Below are 19,731 nucleotides of genomic sequence, written 5' to 3'. Positions count from 1 at the left end.
TTCATCTTACTTTTCTTGCCTGCTTCTCCAGGGCCTCCTTTCTGTTCCTGTGAACTTTCTCAGCCTTGACACTGATGTGATTCTTTTCTTGCTTTAATTTGGCTCTTAGCTTATAAACATTAGCTCTGGGATGCACTAAGCTAGTGAGACCAGCCTGCAAGTTTAGACAGCTTTGATCCTGAGGGTGCCATATCCACACTGATGGAGTTTTCTCCATCTCTGATAATGAGTCCTGAAACTCCTGGAACCCGTAGAATCGGGAAATTCAGGGACCAGTGGAATCATCAAAAGCATTTAGACATAGAACATGTCGACATCAACCACAATAATGAAAGTCGGTGTTTACTGGGTGCTCACTGCCCACCAGGCGCTGTGCAGAGGGATTCATGGGTCATCTCATTGAGCTTCTTAACAACTTGGGAGGTGGAAGCTGCACACGAGGAGAGGTTCACAGAGGCCAAGGCTGTTTCCCATGGTCATGTAGCATTTGAGCGACTGACCCATAACCAGCATCGGTATTGCCTTCCTCTTCCCTGCCCTCCCTGGAGCGACAGATCCCTTTATAGCGTCTGTCCTATTGCTCCTGGGCTCCCAGCCTGATTCCCGGTCAGCCAGCCAGCCAGCCTGTAACAGCCCAGGACTAGGCGAGGACAAGCGGTTGTTGGACCAGCACACTCCCTCCCTGACGCCTGGCTCACTCAGGGAACCAAAGCACAGATCACACGGATTTGAGCAAACAGAGGTAGTGTTCGGTAGCAGCATTCCGATCACGTGAGGCTGTCCAATGAATCCCTTTTGCCCTCCTGGGAGCTATCTACCCAGGAAACCAGACTTGCTGCCCCATCAAAACCCTGCCACCCCCACACCACCCAGGCAATGTGGGGATGAATTGACAGAGTCGATGCCTGACACAGACTCATTGCTTTTGAAAAAATGCTGACCTCCAAGGGGACCGTGGGTCTCAGCCACTCCAACTGGTACGTTGTTAAAAGTCACAACTCCTGAGATCTCATTGGCTCTTGTAGATGGCATTTGAGCCAGGTTGCTTCCTGATGGGAAGCGGCTGTTGTAGGGGCTCCTGGGTCCGGAGCCTGGGGAACCAGCACAACAGGCATGTAGAGGTGAAGGAGGCAGATCTGTGGTCCTCAAGGAGCACACAGGCCAGAGGGGAGACGCCCGCTCTGCAGGAGCTCCAGGGCGGGGCTGGACCAGGCGCCAGCTTTGCAGCCGGGAGGTGGGAGCTGGAGCCCTGCATCCTCATTCTCCTGCTGTGTGACGTGGGCACGTGCCTGGCCCTCCCCAGCCTCAGTTTCCTCATCTGCAAAATGGGGACCGTGTGGGTTTGCTGAGAGGGACAGAGGAGTGACCCATGTGCGGAAATGACAGGGTGATGCCCCCAGAGCCCTAAGTCTGCTGCCCCACACCTTCCCCCACTGCACCACGAACAACCCCACGGACTCGCCCTTTGTCCCGTGTGGGGATCATCAGCTCCTGAGAAGTGGGAACGAGCCACCCTCAGCCCCAGGGTCACCGCCTAGAGGGAGGCTGCCTTGGGGGGGTGGGGGAGGCAATGTCAGAGGTGAGCCCTGGGGCTTGGGGCCTTCCGTGGGGGGGGGCACAGTGCGCCTGTAGCTAACACCTGTGGGAGTGAAGCAGCCAGCCGCCTCCAAGTGTCCTGGTGCCCCTTCTCCTCTGCCCCGCCCGTGGCCACCCCCTGGCCCTTCACCTTCTGCCCCAGGGGTGGGGGTGGTCGGGGAGGTTGGGCCTGAACATGGCTGCTGGAGGCGGGTGAGGAGGGAGGCTCAGAGTCCTTGAGTGGCGTCCCCACGGTCACTCAGCAGGTCAGTGCCAGTTGGCTCCTCCCAGGCTCCCCACGATCACGAGACCCTCTTCCCTGGGCAGTGTCCCAGCAGCCGGGACTCACGGTGACCACCACACCAGCCCCATCACTGCTGGCATCTTTCCACCGGGGAACCCACATTCTCATCTCTGTCTCAGTTAGGGTTAGGGTAGTTGGGGCTGCTGTATTAGGGGACTTCCTCCTGGGAGCCTTGCGAGCCCCGTCTTTACAGACGCACAGGCTCTGTTCTCTCCCGCATCACCTGTCCTAATGCATTCCCCTCTCCGTGGAGTCTTTCTGCTTGTTTCTGAATCACATTTCAAAACCTGCAGCATGGAAGGCCAGCTGGAAAGGCCATATTTTGAGCCCATGTGCTACCTAGGTGCCCTCCTGCCGCCTCCCCCCAGGGGCTGGTCCCCCATGATGGCCGCTCCCACTAAGCGAAGGGTTACTGGGGCCCAGGCCCCGCACTGACCACCATCCAGCAGATGCCATGACAGAGACTCATGGCAGCCCTGTGAGCTGGGCCTCAGGAGCCCCACTTACAGACCCACCGCCTGAGGCTGGGGAGGGGGATGGGACCTGCCCAGTCCACACAGCAGCTGGGATTTGAACAGACATCACCTGGACAGCTAACACCCTCCCCCCTTCTCTAGGATCTCCCAGTGATGTGACGAGGTGATGATGGTGGTGAATGTGGCCGTGGTGTCGCTGGGCATGTGGGGATGATGATGCTGATGACAGGTGGTGGTGAGTGAGAGGGGCGGCAGAGTTTTTGGGGGGACGGTGGGCAGGATGACATTTCCCAGCTCCCCTTGCATCCAGGCAGGGCCGCGTGACCAGCTCTCAGCAGTGCGTTGGGAGAAGGGATGTGAGTGTCACCTTCTGGCCGAGGGGATTGAGAAGTAGGTGTGCCTTCTCCCTGTCTCCTCTGCAGCTGGAAGACCCTGTCTGATCGGAGGCCATGCGGTGGGGGGAGTCATGGGCTGGAAGGAGCCTGGGGTCCCCTCACTGCAGGGACTCCCCCTGCTGGGCAGCGTCAGAGCTGAGCACTGGGACAGAGTGGGAGTGGTCCAGGGGGCTCTAACCCACCTGGGGATCCACAAAGGTGTCCCAGAGGGGTCGATGCCTGAGCTGAGCGCTGAGGGAGGCTCTAGGAGGTGAGCAGGAAGAAGAGGAGATGGTGCACCAGGCCAAGGGCCTGATTTGCTCTGGAACCTCTGGGGTTCGATGGAGCGAGCGACTCCTGTCACAGGACAGAGGCAAAGCTGGGTCTGAGGGAGAGAATGGAACCTGATTGGTAATGGTCCCTGGGCCCGGGGGTGGGGGGCAGCTTGTGAATTACCCCTCGGGCACTGGTGTCTGGTAAAGGGTCCTAACCATACGGTCAGACCTGAATTAGAATGAGTCCTCTGTGCCCCTGAGAGGGAGAGGCTGGAGCCAGGAAACCAGGAGGGGACAGGCCCAGCTCAGCAGGAGATGGGGGGGACACCTGCAGGGGAGAGGGAAGGGTGGCTTTTGGGGGAACTCAGTCTTCGCAGTTAACAGGCCTTCGTGATTGATTTCAATGCAGGGGAGGAGTGAAGGTGACCCTAGGTTTTGAGCCTGGGGGTCTGGGGGGTGGTGTGTGGTGGAGTCATCACTGAAATGGGGACCAGAGGAGAAGCAGGTTCAGAAGTGAAGGGAAGAGCCCTGGCGGGCTCACCGTGTGCTTTGTGGAAGCAGCTGGATATGAGCCCTTTGAGGCTGGCCTTGGTCTGTCCTGTTCATGTCTTCCTCAGGGAGCAGCACAATGTGGGGCTTGCTCAGTGTTTGCTGGAGGGAGGGAGGGAGGGAGGGAGGGAGGGAGGGAGGAAGGAAGGAAGGAAGGAAGGAAGGAAGGAAGGAAGGAAAGGAGGGAAGGAGGGAGGAAGGGGGCAGGCTCACGGAGCAGCATCCGTCCTTGACAAAGCAACTCACTGACATCAGTGGCTGGGCAGGGGCCAGAGGGGGCAGGGCAGGCTTCTGGCCCAGGTTAGCGGTGGAGCTGAGCATCCGTGGAAGCTGTGAATCCAGTCCTGGGTGTTGAAGGCAGGGTGGCAGACAGGAGCCATGGGAAGCTTTGGATCTGGGGAGATGGGATAAGACAACCAAGGCTGGCGGTGAGACAGAGTCCCTCTGAGCTGCAGGAAAGGGACATCATGGCAAGTGGTGAGATTCCAGGAGATCCTGGTGCATAGTAATGAGAAAGAATCACCACTGCTGTTCCTGCCACCAGGACCTGTCCCCTCTCCCTCCCTCCAGGCAGCAGGAGATGGATGGGCTAGTTGCCATCTGTCCCAAGTGAGGGGGAGGAGATGGAAAATGGAGCAAAGCCAGAGGCGCCTCCGGAGCTGCACCATCAGTCATCATGAGCCCCCCTCCCCCTCGCCCCCTCCCCCTGCACCTGCCACTTGTTCCCCCAGTGCAGGCCCAGGGGCCCAGGGAACTGTACTGCCCCCACCCCTCAACTGTCCTCCAGAGTCAGGTGCTCCCCGGCTCCTGCCTGGACCCTGCACCATCCTCCCCCTTCCCCTGGATCTGCCTCCGACCTGCCACAGAGGGATTCTAAAGCTCAGCTCTGACCATGGTGCCCCTGCGACATTTGACGGTTTCTCATTTCCTCCTTGGGGAAGCCACTCAGCATCCTGGGCCGGATCAGGAACTGGAGTCCAAATCTAGTGTCTGGCACCTACTACTAGCTGTGTGACCCTGGTCATGTTACTTAACGTCTCTGAACCTTATTTTCCTCATCTACGAACTGGAAATAATAATATCCACCCAAAGTGTTGTGAGGATAAATGAGATCGGACATGGAGAATGCTTAGAACAGTGTCTGATGCTGGCAAGCTCTAGGTATGTGCTGACTCGGGAATATATTTTTCTTTTTGTCTGTTCGGCATTTTTTTCCCCTTTGGAGTCTGGCTCTGTTCCCATCCCTGCCTGTCCATCTTCAGGCTGCCCACTCAGATGAGCCAGAGAATTTCGTTTTAAGGGTTCAGCTGCTATGAGCAGGGTTTAGCCAAAGAGCCTTGACCCACACGGGCCCGGTCTACCTCTGAGGCTGAGCTGGTCCCTTCCTGCTCCCGGACCTGAACTTTCCAGCACAACCCCACTGACTGGTCCCTCGAACATAAACACGCGTTGTTCTAACCTTATGCCTTTTTTTTTCTCGAAGTCGCCTCTCTCTGGCATGGCCCCCTTCCAAATTCTTGTTCTGCCCAAATGCTGCACCTCCTTCAGGGCCCCAGGAAGCTCACAAACCTTGACCCTGAGGTCAGGGTTTGTCAGGCTCAGCCCTATTAACATTCGGGCTAGATTATTCTTTTGTGGGGGTGGACTGTCCTATGCATTATAGGATGCTTTGCAGTATTCCTGGCCTCTATTTCCTACCTGCCAAGAGCATCCCTGAGTCACAAAACAATTGAAAACATCTCTAGAATTTGCCAAATGTCCCCTGGGGGGGGGGGTCAGAAATCCCCCCCCCCAGCTGAGATCGCTGGTATGGGGGAAAAATAGACTTTGGGGCAGAGATATGAATCTTTGTCCCTGTTCCACCCCTTACTTGCTGTGCTGCCACAGGCTTATTTCTTCTTCTTATTATTATTTTTTAAGATTTTATTTATTTATTTGACAGAGAGGGACAGCCAGTGAGAGAGGGAACTCAAGCAGGGGGAGTGGGAGAGGAAGAAGCAGGCTCCCAGCGGAGGAGCCCGATGCCAGAACGCCGGGATCACGCCCTGAGCCGAAGGCAGAGGCTTAACGACTGAGCCACCCAGGCGCCCCTTATTTCTGGACTTCTCAGAGACTTGATTAATTCATTAGGCTGGTGCAGATGGTAGTATCCACCTCACAGCGTTCGGGAATGCACGAAACTGATCATTCATGAGGTCGGTCCCCCCCCCTCCAGAAGGGCCGGCACCAGCCCCGGCGAGACCTCAGCCCGCAGCCTCGCTCTGGGGAAGAGAACTAGACAGTATTCTAATTCCAACGTGTAAATGGCAGAGGCTTGGGAAGATTTCTGGAAATAAACGCTGCACCGTAGAGAAGAAAGGAAGGTGAGAGAGAAAGGAGGGGGTGGAGGTGGAGGTCCAATGTTTAAAAATTGGGATCTCACCCACAAAAATCAGATTTCCTTTTTTCCCAAAAAATCAGGAGATCTGAGTACCCTGGGTGTGGGGGTGCCGTGGGTGGCAGCTCCCTCCAGACACACCTCCCTCGGGCTCTCTGCTTAGACTCCACCACTCCCGACAGCCCCTCGGCTGCCCTGCTGTGCTCCTGTCACCTGAAAATGTCACCCCCTGACCTTGGGAGGATTCCAGGTGGTAATGCTGGGCTGGAGAATCAGCCCTGAGAGTCTGTCACTGTCTCAGCTCAAATGTCACCTCTTCTGAGAGGCCATCTTCGGCCACCAGAGACACCTCACCTCTTTCGCTCTTCATCCCACTGTCCCTCCAGGACGAGGCCACAGCGCATGGGCTGGCTGCCCCAGGGTCGGGCTTCGCGGGAGCGGAGCGGCTGCTGGAGGACTGTCCCCACACTCGGGGCAAGAAAGGATTCACTCCTTGCCAAAGGCTGGCCACGCAGCCCAGAACTCAAGTAGCTGCTTCCCACCTCTCCAGAAGCTGGTCTTATAAAAACCTCTGACTGATAAGCATTGAGCTCACAGTGCACTCTTTTTTTGGCTAAAATAGGTGGAGTGCAGACATCCCCACAATCACATTCCCTTGTCCTTTAAACACAACCGAGGATGGGCGCAGCTCATTGGGGGTCTTTCATCATCACATCGTCATCGTGGCAGCTGAGGAGGGGGGTGAGGTCGCCCAGTGCTGGCTCTGTTCTGATCACCTGTGTGTCTCTCCCTTTGCCCCAGGTCTGGCCACGAGGGCAGGCCAAACACACACTTTTCTGCACATTCCCTCGCTTAACCCTCCCCTGACTCCGAGCAGGCAGGCTCTCGGATTCGCCCCGTTTCCAGGGGAGGGACTGAGGCTCTCAGAAGCTCAGAGACCTGGTCAGATGGCGTGGCCGGGAGGTGGCGGGGCTGGGATTCCAACCAGGTCTGCCTGACGCCGGAGGCCTTGTGATCACAACACAGTAGGGTCCCCTGTGTAATGTGAGGCAAGACACAGACACCAGAGAGCAAGAAAAAAAGTGAGGGGGGGGGCAGGGAGGAACGAGGTGGAGCAGTGAGAGGAGGAGAGAAAAAGAGGCATTTTGTCCCCAGATTGCAGTGGGACCCTGAGAAACTACTTCTCCTTTTTGGGCCTCAGTTTCCCCTCTGAAAAATCTGCTGGAAGAAGAGTGGACCAGATGGCTCTAAGGGTTGCTCCCCTTAGACCCAGGTCGGTCTGCCTCTTGGAGGGGCAGCGTCCAGGCTCTTCAGGCTCTCCCTGATGGGGGTGGAGTTGGGACCCTTCTAGAAGAAGTCCTGACATAGATGGAATGGGACCCGGGGCACATGGGGCAGCTTCTAAGGAGCTGGACACAAGGGAGCCTCGCACGGTCTCTGGTGACGGGCTCTGGGGCCGGGCCCTCCTGCCACACGGGAGGGGACAGCCTGTGTTCCCTTCTCACAGGCCTGCAGCTCCCACGGAGGTCATCCGTCACCCAGTCCAGCACTGGAGAAACAGCAGCAGAGAGAGTGTCCACGGGTCCTCCCTGCAGGTGCTGTGAGAAAGGGATGTGGCGTCTGAGCGTTCTTGGGCGAGCAGACGACCTGCCGTCTCTGGGGACATGGGGCCGGCTGAGCAGAGCCTGGGCAGGGAGATGCGGTCAAGGCTCCGGGGAACCTTCATACTGTGAACCTCTCCCTCTTACAGTCCTGGATGGTCCCTGGAGCCCACGTGGCAGCCTCTGGCAGCCCTTCCTGAGCAGTCTTGCTCCCCAGATTCCCCCCAGCCTGTCCCTACGTGACCTGGCTCCACGGCCCCTCACCACCCCTGTTCCCTGCTCCGGATTCCCCAGTGACAGTGGGAATTCCCCGTTCTGTGTGTGACCTGGGAGCAGAGAGCCCTCCTCGCTCCCAACAGGCCCCAACTCCCCCAAGCCAAGACTAACACCTGCCCTGTCCCTGGGATCTGGGTCCTGGGAGGGGTGGGGACCCAGCTGGGCTTCTGTCCTCAGAGGCCTGGGGAGACAGCTGGGCGTCGGGAGCCAGCGGAGGACGGCCGGGCTGTGAGTCAGCCAGAGGCTCCAGTCAAACCCGGGCCAGACCACGGGCTCCAGCTGGCTGGGGGTCACACAGAACTGTGAGGACTGGCAGCTGGCATCATCCATCCACGTTTCGGTTACATCTGATGGTGCTCGAAGGGTGCTCCCCACCAACTCTGTATCACTTTCAGAAAAAATAAGTGAGCTCGGGGGAATCCAGTTTGTGTGGGCTCAACTTGCAAAAAAAGGAACAAGAGTATTCCTCAGGCTGTCCCCTGAAGGTTCAGAATAAGAGACTCAAGTTCTTGAAGAGGCAGGAAGCAGCGGCTTGGGAAAAGCAAGGAGGAAATAGGTTTAAAGTTCTGGAATGTAAAGAAAATATTCAAATTCTTTTTTTTTTTAAAGATTTTATTTATTTTGTTTTTTTTTTTTTTAAGATTTTATTTATTTATTTGACAGAGAGAGACAGCCAGCGAGAGAGGGAACACAAGCAGGGGGAGTGGGAGAGGAAGAAGCAGGCTCTTAGTGGAGGAGCCTGATGTGGGGCTCGAACCCAGAACGCTGGGATCACGCACTGAGCCGAAGGCAGTTGCTTAACCACTGCGCTACCCAGGCGCCCCGAAAATATTCAAATTCTTGAAAACAAAGGACGGACAGGGCATTGAGTGACTTTAAACTTTCTCTTCAAGCTGGTAAGAGAATCCAAGCTGAAAGTTAAAAAAGCTTCTGTTAAATTTCTTATTACAAGTTATACCCCGGATTTCGAACAGTGTACGGATCATTTTTCCCCACCCCAGTTCGGCAGGGAGGATCATTTTCCATTCAGACTCTAAGTGCCCTTTATGAACCATGGACTTCTGTTCATTATTTTTTAAATTTTCACTGTCAACTGTCTATAGTCTTTTTTTTTTTTTAAGATTTTATTTATTCATTCAACAGAGATAGAGACAGCCAGCGAGAGAGGGAACACAAGCAGGGGGAGAGGGAGGGGAAGAAGCAGGCTCCCAGCAGAGGAGCCTGATGTGGGGCTCGATCCCATAACGCCGGGATCACGCCCTGAGCCGAAGGCAGACGCTTAACCGCTGTGCCACCCAGGCACCCCTATAGTCTTTTTTTTTTTTTTTAAAGTAATTTCTACTTTGGTTTTTTTTCCAGCTTGAGTTCCACCTACCACACTCTTCAAGAAAACAAAACAAACCAGCCCCCCTCCCCTCACAGATTGCTAGTTCAACCTCTGTAGGTAAACCCAGCATAGAAAAGTGGGAAGATATAAAAATCTTCTCACCTAGAAGTAACCAAGACTAACACCATGATGTGTTTTCTTCCCTAGAAATCCAGAAGAATAAAACCCAAACGAGGTGGGGATCAAACCGCACACATTCGGACGGTTCAGTGCGCCATCTTTTAAAGAAACTATGTTTGGTTTTTTTTTAAAGATTATATAAGATAGGAAAATTGGTAATCAGACATGTTAAGCCCAAATTCTGGATAGGAAACCTCTACTGTGGGAAAGCACTTTTACAGATTGTATAAAAACACATCAAATATCAACAATATTTCTCTCTCCACAAACATGAACCTATTTTAAGGATCAGAAGGAAAATGTTGCCCCTTGGAAGACAGACAATGGAAACCTTAGATTTCTAAGGAATGGGGCTCAGGGGCTCTCAACAAGTTCTAAATGTTTTGTTTCAAAAGGCAAGTAATGGGGCACCTGGGTGGCTCAGTCATTAAGCGTCTGCCTTAGGCTCAGGGCGTGATCCCGGTGTCCTGGGATCCAGCCCCACATCAGGCTCCTCTGCTATGAGCCTGCTTCTTCCTCTCCCACTCCCCCTGCTTGTCTCTCTCTCACAGGCTGTCTCTGTGTCAAATAAATAAATAAAAATCTTAAAAAAAAAAAAGGGCAAGTAATGGGCAGGCGGGGGAGGGGGAGCGGAGCACCTGCAGCAGGGAGCATCTGGGGCGCCAGCGCAAGGGGCATTGTGATGCGCCCTGGCGCTTGCGCTTGAGGCCCTGGCCAGGGGGGCGGGGAGCGAGGGGGCGGGGTCGACATGGGCATCGTGATGCTGGCTGACGTAGGCCCATCAACACAGGGGGCATTGTGACCCGCTCCCTGGTATGTAAGGCCCTGCTGGGAAGCCCTTGCCATTTAGCCTGCAGCCGCCTGGAGCTCAGGGCTCCTTCCTACCCCGGAGCACAGAGCGCGACAGAGGGACCATGGGAAGACGGATGTTGATCGGGCTTCAGCTGGCGCTCCTGCTTCTGGCGCTGTTCATGCCTCAGGAGATTTATTCCTCAGCTACCACGCCCCCCGCCACCACCAAGGCCCCCGCTCCCACCAAGTCTGGCGTCTGCGCGCTTCAGTCGACTGTCAGCGTGCTGATGGTTTCGCTCTTCCTTCTTGTACGTCTTCACTGTTGAGAAATCAGGCCAAGAAACATTTTCACTTTTCCACCTCATCTTTTAAAACCCAATCCCAATGGCTCCTGCATATCTGGAATGGTAAGGAAAGTGACAGGCCCTCGTGAAATCCGCGAATCCCACTCCGTATTTTCCCGGCGCAGACAACGTCGAGAACGTCGAGTTTGGCTTAAGGAACCGCTGAAGAGGGGGGCTCGCTCTTCAATCTGTGGAGCTTCCTGCGCAAGACTGAAAGGATGGCGAACAGCCAACATTAGGAACAATCTTGTGAGTGGGGGCTGAAGGAATATGGACTCTTAAAACTTAACTATGAAAAGAAGAATTTCATCTTGATCTAGGGGGAAAAAAGGGATGAGATGTGGAGTGGAGATGTTTCATTTTGATTCACCAAATCTGTAAGGCCATTAAAACAATTTGGTAATACCAAAAGCTTCTGTGATTCTTTTTATGAATGCTGGAAGGGGCCTCCAGAGGTTGCTGTAAATTAGTGATAATTTGGTGCTGTAAAGTTTTACATTGTTAAGCGTTCACTGTTCCCTTGGGCACTGAACTCCTTCCTGTGTGGTTTTGGGTTTAACATGACATTTGACTTTGTAAGGAGCCATTGCCATGTGTCAGAGCAATGATGGACTGGAATCTACCCCAAATCCAAGCATAATGAGTACATCTTGCTAAGGCCCTTATAAGATTTTTTGTCCACTTACGTATTTGAGAAAGAGAGAGAGCACAAGCTGGGGGGCAGTGGAGGTCAGGGGGCAGAAGGAGAGAGAATCTCAATCAGACTCCCCACTGAGCAGGGAGCCCGACGTTGGGCTTGATCCCAGGACCGTGGGATCATGACCTGAGCCCAAGGCAGACTCTTCACCGCCTGAGCCACCCAGGCGCCCCGCTAAGGCCCTTATAAAGGCAAATGCTAGACTCCTGCCATCATATGGTCCAACAAGAGTGCCAGATTCATTTAGCTCCCATACTTAACCTGGTTCTAAAGACTAGAAGTACAGAGACTTTCACTAATCTTAACATGCAGCTTTTCATGAATAGATAGACAGGGCCCTGCTTTCTCTGAGCCGTGCTAACAAGAGTTCTACAGTGTGGAGGTAGGTGGTGGTTTTTTCATTTCTTGGGAGAAATGACACTTATTCCAAACACCATCTCCAGTCACAGGGTTTGACCTGCAGGGTTCGTTCTGCCGAGCAAAGGCCTAGATGACAGTCCAGAGGGGCCACGAAGCGGGCGCTAGGTGGTAACCAGACAAAACATCAACACAAAATCGTGGGTTTCTCCCCTCCCCCTCAGTTCATGAAGCTGTGACCTCACATGCGGCTCACAAGCCTTTTGTGACCACATCACCAGACCCACGGTCTTTCAACAAGCCTTTCGTGAGGGTTTTTCTATTGTCTTATTAGTTCTACTTTCTTGGATGTAGTTTTTAGAGGCTCCTCTATGGTTTACAATATCGGACTTCAATGTAGTGTGGGCTGTCTTCAAATAATATCGCACCACATCACAGGTCATGGAAGAAGCTTACAGCAGTATGCCTGCCCTTCGGCCATTCCTCCCGCCCTTCATGTTCCTGCCTGTAACGTTGCCAGGTTCTAGATCCTGCAATATGTTGTCAGTACTTTTGGCTTTAAAGGGTTACCTTTTCAGGAAATTCTAAAAATGAGAAAAATATCTTTTATATTTATTCACATATTTACCATTTCCAGTGCTCTTCCTCCCTTTGGTAAATCTCAGATTTCATTTGTTGGCGTTTTCCTTATCTGTGTCCGGTCTCCCGACAAGCCCACCAGAGGCATCTCACTTCAGTGTTTTTGATCTCTGGCATTTCCTTTTGGTCCTCTCTCAGGATTTTTCTCTCTCTGCTTATACTGCCCACCTGCTCTTGTGTGTGGTCTACTTTGTCCGTTAGAGCCCTTAGCATAGGCCTCAGAGCTGTTTTCGATTCCTGGTCAGATTAATTCCAACATCCCCGCCAGGTCTTGTTCTGAAGTAGGTTCTGTCTCTTTAAATTGCTGCTTTCGCTTTTTAGCGTACCTTGTATTTTGTTCTTGACAGTCCAATGTGATGTATGGGGTAAAAGGAACTGCTGTTGTAGGTCTTTAATAAAGTGATGGCGAGGTGTGGGTGGAGAGGAAGGTTCTGTTGTCGCATGGTTGGGGCTGAGTCTGTTAGTGAGCCTATGCCTCTGGACTGTGAACCTCACAAGTATTTCTTAGCTTTTCTTTCCGCTCACGGGTGGGGGGACAAAATGGCTAGATCTGGAATGGAGGGAGTTGGGTGTTTCCATTCCCCTACGCCAGGCTCTGATAGGACCTGCTGGGGCAGATGAAGTTCTGGTTAGTTTTTTGGGAGGGCGGGCTTTGTCAACAGAGTTCCCTGGTGTCTTTCAACATGGTTCCTTTTTCCCCTCCCCCTGCCAGAGGCACGAGGGGACTTTTCTCTAGCATTCACCGTGAGAACCCGGACTGAGCACCTGGAGGTAAGACTCACAAAAGTGTGAGTGTCCTCCTACCACAGGGTTCCCCTGTAGCTTTTAACTCTCAGAGTTGTTCACACTGAGCTGCCAGCAGTTCACTAGAGTTCAGGTTTTCCTACCCGGGAACTGGTTTCCATAGTGGTGCCCACCCGTGAGTCCCTGCCCAGGGAAGCCGTGATGACCTCTAATGCCTGTCTGTCTCTCCAGTCTTGGGGGCAGTGGTTTGTCCTTTGTCCTCTTCTCTTGTATGTCTAAGAAGTTGTTGATTTTTCAGTCTGTTCAACCTTTTGGGGGATTTTGGGATGGAATAGGGACATCCAGTCTCCTTACATGTGTAGCTGGAAGTCCCACGCTTTTCCTTCAACCTAGAGAACTTTTAAAAAAAATATTTTATTTATTTATTTGAGAGAGAGAGCATGAGAGAGAGAGAGAACACGATTTAGGGGAGAGGCAGAAGCAGATTCTCCACTGAGCAGGGAGCCTGCTGTGATGCTGGGCTCGATCCGAGGGCCCTGGGATCATGACCTGAGCTGTAGGCAGATGCGTAACCGGCTGAGCCACCCAGGTGCCCCTAACCTAAAGAACTTTTATTAACATTTCCTGTAGGGCAGGTCTGGTTGCAAACCAGTCTTTGGCTTTCGTGTGTCTGAAAGAGTTTTTATTTTGCCTTCATGGATGAAGGATATTTTCTCTGAAGATGAAATTCTAAGTTGTTATGTTGTTTATTTTTTTCAGCACGGCAAAGATGTCATTCTGCATTTGCTTAGTTTTTTTGGCTTGTGTTGTTTCTGACACAAGTCTGTGGTCGTTCTTAAATTAGTTCCCTGCATATAAGGTCTCTTACTGCTCTGTCTGCTTAAAGTTTTTCTCTGTCTCTGTTTTTTTTTTTTTCAGCAATTTATAATGTGTGTTAGTGTTGCTTTCTTTGTATTTACCCTGTTTGGGGTTTTTAAGATCTTTGGGTCTGTGCATTTATAATTTTCATAAAGCTATATTTGACGGGACAAAGTTCAGCCCTCCAGTACTTCTTCTATACTTTTCTCCCCTTTTTGGAGCTCTAGTGTCACAGATGATAGACCCCTGATATTGTCCCAAAGGTTACTGATGCTCCATTGCTTTTTTTCTTCTAAGTCGTCTTTTCTAGGTGCTTCAGTTTGCATAGCTTTTATTGCTCTATGTTCACATACTTTCGACTCTTCTTCTGCAGTGTCTATTCTGCTCCTGTTCCCCTCTAGTGAGATTTTCATTTTGCTTCCACTGAGTTCTTCTTAATAGGCTTCATTTTTTTCTTCATTGTGGACATATTTTACTTTAGGGCTGTGAGCTTATATATAGTTTTTTCCCTCCATCCTTAGGTTTATCATTTTTTTCCTCCTCCCTTAGGTGGGAGACCTAACTCTCTCTCTCTGTAGTTCTGATGTAATACTGTATATGACAATTATTTTAAAATCCTAGGCTGCCAATTCTATCATATTTGCTATTTCTTAGTTGGTTTCTATTGGCAACTTTTTTCACCTGGTGGTTTTGGGTCATGCTTTTGTGTTTCTTCATATGTCTGGTAACATATGATTGTATGCTGGACATTTTGATTTTTTTTTCTCTGGATTTTGTTGTCTTCCTTTAAGGAATATTAAAATTGTTTTGGCAAGTAGTTGAGTTACTTGAAAATCATTTTGATCTATTGGGGCTTGTTTTGTAGTTTTGTTATGATGGGCTAGAGTAGCCTTCATGTGAGGGCTAATTTAGCCTCATTTTTTTTTTATTTGTTTATTTGAGAGAAAAAGAGAAAGCAAGCAAGTGAGGGAGGAAGCAGAGGGAGAGGATCATAAGCAGACACCACACTGAGTGCCGAGTCTGACACGGGGCTCGATCTCACAACCCTGAGATCATGACCTGAGTGGAAATCAAGAGTCAGATGCTTAACCGACTGAGCTACCCAGGCGCCCCTAGCCTCATTTCTAAGGCGTTGTCCTTAAAAGGCTTGACTCATTATCCCAAATACTCAATGAGGTCTCTCTTTACCCTGGGTGGTCAGACTCAAGTGCTGTCCAGCCCTGGGAACACTGAGATTTGGGCTCTGAAGTTATTCTCTGCTTGGTCGTCTGGACTTTCCCCCTGTGCCTGCACAGCTTGGTGTTCAAGGGGCCATCTCTGCAGGTTTTTGGAATTCTTCCTCTGTGTAGTTCCCTCTTCTCTGCTACTGTCCCCGTGGATTCTAGCCATCTCCGTCTCCCCAAACTCAGATCTGCCTCTTCGACTCAGTGAAACTGCCCCTTTCTAGCTCTGTGACTCCTTCCTGGCTGTGGCCTGAAAAGTGCCTCCAGGCTAGAAGCCGGTGTGCTTTTAGGACTCATCTCAGTGGTGTCCCTTCTCTTAGAGCTCACAGTTCTTCACTGCTTGTTGTCCAATATCTGGTATAGCTGCTTCACGTGTCCTGTCCACTTCATTTATTTGTGGGGATGGCAGTGAGGAATGTGCAGGACTCCATCATGACCAAAGCAAAAGTCAAAAGCGTAGGTTATTAGCATCTAACACACTTGAGCTTGGATTCTGACTTTGCCAGTTAGTGCTATGTGACCTTGGGCATGCTACTTGGCCTTCAACCTCTATTTTCTCGTATGTTAAATAGTCTCTGCCTGTCAGTATTACTGTAGAGATAAAATGACATGTCAAGGGCATCACATGTCTGGTGCATCGTAGGTAAGTGTTCAAGAGATGAAAAGCACTATTGTGCATAAGAATGGTTGCCAGGTTTCTGCAAGATGCTACCCGTTAGTTAAATCCTGGTAATGAAGCTACCAGAAGACCAGCATTTCTCTGCAGCCTTAACTGGCCATTCTGGTGATGGATTGTACTTTTAAATATTTAAGCAGGAACTTGGCTGCTCTGCATTAAAAGTTAATAAGTTTCTATTGAGCTCCCGTCAGCGGATTTTAACATCGTGCCACTGACCCATTCAAAGTGTGAGATCATCTCTGGTGGCTCCAAGGGGCCCATGTGAATTCCACGGTGTTGCTAAGAAGGAGCTATCCTTGGACTCTCATCTCAAGGCGTGGGGGGCCTCCCTGTTCTTCCCACCACGAGCCTCCCTCCAATTTTCCAGAAAATCAGAGCCTTTCATTGTAACTCGCTTCCGATCACAGTTAATGTGGAAACTAGAGTTCCGGAAGGCAGGCCCTGGAGAAGGCATGAATCCCTCCTGTGTCGGGAGCCGCCAGGGCAACCTTTGCGGGGGTGGGAAGGAGGGTCAGGAGGGAGGACTGAGATGAAGTGAGGCCTCCAAGCAGGTCTGTTTACTCCCCTTTGCTCTGGGTTATCTTTAAATGGAATAAAAATATCTCTTAATCCTCTTCATCTCAGTTCAGTGGTTCTAGAGAAGAGATACTTGACATTTAAGGTTGTAGGAAAAGGGAAAAAAGTACCAGTATGAGAGATACATAAAATTCAGTGGAAACCATAGCGTGGCAAAATTTCAGGGAACTCACATTAGGAGCCTCCTTGAGGTCTCGAGAAAATAACCAATGAGGAGAGAGGGCCAGCCCAACCAGGGGTCTTCTGTTGGGACACGCAGACCTGCTCTGGAGAGAAGGCAGCAGTTCTGCCCTTGGTCCTACAATGGGCGTCCCCTGTTAGCCCTGAGGCTGCCACGTCCCCTAAGACCTTTTCTGCCATGTGAGCCCTGCGAAGTTCATTCTTTTGTTATCCATCACCTGTCTGCAAAACTGTGGCTCCTGCCACCCCCTCTTCCCCCATTTGTGTGTCAGTTTCCCAGAAATAGTGAGAGGTGTGCTGTGCACGAGCGAAGCCAGGTGGGCAGTTGAGCTGGCCGTTGAGCAAGTGTACAGGATTCCGCATCACCCCGAGGCTGAACACCGGGGAGCTGACTGCGCTGGGATCCAGGAGAAGGGTCTTGGGTATGGACCCCGAGAGAGACAAGATTCTCAGTGTCTTTAAATGCTCTGTCTCAGAACAAGAGGCAAACCACGGGTGGGATGCCCGCAGCAGCGGACCAGGAGCCGGCGTCTACGGGTTGGTGGAGAGAACTCATGCCTGGTCTGTGTTCTTAGAAACCCAGCATCGTTCGTTTTAAATGTGTTGTTCCTGCATCCTAGTCCTTTTGTTAGGAGAATTTCTGAGAAGCACATGAGCCAAGTCAACTGCTCTCAAAGCATACTGCCAGACGGTTGAAATCTTGGCTTTTCCATCTGTAAACTATTCAAGTGTAGGCAAAATACTTCACCTCCCCGGTCCTCAGTTTCCTCATCTGGAAAATGGGGATATTGATAGTACCCACTTTCTAGGGTTGTCCTGAGGATTTAAAGCGTTCACCATTACTATTTTTAAAATTGTTATTCTTGTGATTAGAATGCCATCGAGAGAAGTGTTGGTTTATGTGCCCATGAGCAGATCATGGTAACATCTTCTGACTGCTTCAGATGACCATGAATGAGGCAGGAGAGCTGGGTTCTTGTCCCGGGTCTGTCTCTGATTCAATGTATGATCTTGCGGCAGTCTTTTCCCCCCCTCTCAGTGGTCCTATGTGACCACTGAAGCCCCCTCCAGGCCAAAGAATTTGTGAATAGAAATGTTCAGAAAATAACGTATTTCTTTAAACAGGACAAACATCCCTTTAACCATCTTACTGACTCTTCCAAATAGTTCAGCAGGGCACCTGGGTGGTTCAGTCGCTTGAGCGGCCGACTCCTGCTTTCAGGTCATGATCTCAGGGTCGTGAGATCGAGCCCCACATCAGGCTCCACACTTGGTGGGGAGTCTGCTTGAGGATTCTCTCTCTCCCTCTGCCCCTCTCCCCGCTTGTGCTCTCTCGCTCTCTCAAAATAAGTAAATAAATCTGAAAAGAAACCATCAAAAATACCCAAATAGCTCAGCAACACTTGCCCCACAGACAAATCAAGGATTAACGTCATGCCTGATTTATGACCGCTTCTGAGGCAGCTATACTTCCGGCCAGGGTTTGTCTGTTCAATTAGCGTTTTTGGAAAACGTCCCGCGCTAGGCAGTATGATAGGGTTGGGGATATAGAAACTCATTCATTTCTTCTTTCATTCATTCATCCAACTAATAGATATCTTGCATCTGCTCTGTGTCGAGCACTGGGGCAGAGAGCACCAGGCAGGGACCTGTAGATGCATAGGGCTGGAGGTGGCTTTGACAATTTTTTTTTTTTGAGAGAGAGAGGGGGAGGGAGAGAGCACATGCAATAGCAGGGGTGGGGGGAGGGGCAGAGGACAAGAGAGAGAAAATCTTCGGTAAGCTCCATTCTTAGCACAGAGCCCGACGTGGGGCTTGATCTCACAACCCTGAGATCGTGAGCTGAGCCGAAATCAAGAGTTGGACGCTCAACTGACTGAGCCACCCAGACGCCCTGAAAGGAGGTAGGGTTTTTTTTTTTTTTTTTTAAGATTTTATTTATTTATTAGAGAGAGAGAGTGTGAGAGAGTGAGAGACATCACATGCTAGGGTGAGGGGCAGAGGGAGAAGCAGACTCCCTGCTGAGCTGGGAGCCCGATGTAGGGACTCGATCTCAGGACCCTGAAATCATGACCTGAGCCAAAGGTGGATGCTTAACTGACTGAGCCACCCAGGTGCCCCAGGAGGTGGATTTTAAAAGACTTTTACACTGGAGAATGACTTGGTTGGGGGTGACACTGGAGACTAAAAGAGCGTGCCGTGGGGCACGATCAGGTGGCATGTGATCGGGGGCAAAGGACCCGACCTCTCTGTGCCTCGGGTTGCTAATCCGTAAAATGGGGCTTATAGCAGAATCGCAGTCTCGCAGTTACGGCTAAAGCGGTAATCCATGTTCAGTGCCTAGCTTAATTCCTAGCACACAGTAGGTGCTGCCGAAATGTTGGCTATTATTACATTTCTGAGCGCTCACCTGAATACAGGTAACAAGGGGCAAGAGCAGAGGGTGGAGACCGGGTAGGAGATGGCTGAGGTCCTTCCAGGCAAATTTCTGAATAAAAGGCTTGAAAACTATTTATTCATACTTCCTGTCTTGTTTACATTATTAAGAGGTTTACTTAGCAAAACACTTTTTCTAAATAATGCAAAGGTGCCCAGAGTTCTGACTAATCTGAATTAATGAAATTTTATTGTACTTTTAAAGACAAATCTCTATATTACCCATGAAAACATAAAAATGTAATTTCAATATTTAGAGACTCCTCTTGAGTTTTAGAAGAACCTTACTACAGTGTGTTAGGAAAAATGGTGAATTCAGCAAAATCCTCCTTCCGTGCACCTAGAACCTTCTCACACCCCAGATGCCTAGGGTTCAAATCCCGGCTCTGTCCCTCACTACAGAGCATTGAACAGGTCACCTAAAGCTGCTCATCCCATTTTTCTCTTTGGCTAGTTGTGGACAATCAAGAATCTATGTTTTATGGGTTGTAGAGAGAATTAAATGAATAAACATCAAAATCTTAGAAGAGTGCCTGGCCCATTGTAAGTGCTCAGAAACTACCAGCCACTAATGGTGAGCCTGCATCGTGGGTTCCTGCTCGCTGCATCTGCGGACTGCTGGGACTCCCAGTGGCCTCCATTCCAGGAACTTTTCCCCGGGGGGCTTCAGTTAACCCTCCGGAGTTCCTATAGCATTGCCAATGGAGAAACTGAGGACCAGAAGGACAGGGGATTTTGACCCTGTATCTCTAAGCCCTACAACGGAGGCTCCGTCCCTCCTGCATTCATACTGACTTAAGGGGGCCACGGCCAGATCTGTCCTGACAACGAGAAGGGCGTCTCAGCCCTTGGGGCCCAGGGCAGCCAGAGTGCAGGGTGGGTTGCACGGACC

This window comes from Ursus arctos, unplaced genomic scaffold (genome assembly GCF_023065955.2).
Source record: "Ursus arctos isolate Adak ecotype North America unplaced genomic scaffold, UrsArc2.0 scaffold_32, whole genome shotgun sequence".
NCBI lineage: Eukaryota > Metazoa > Chordata > Mammalia > Carnivora > Ursidae > Ursus > Ursus arctos.
Note: the sequence above shows the minus strand (reverse complement) of the source record.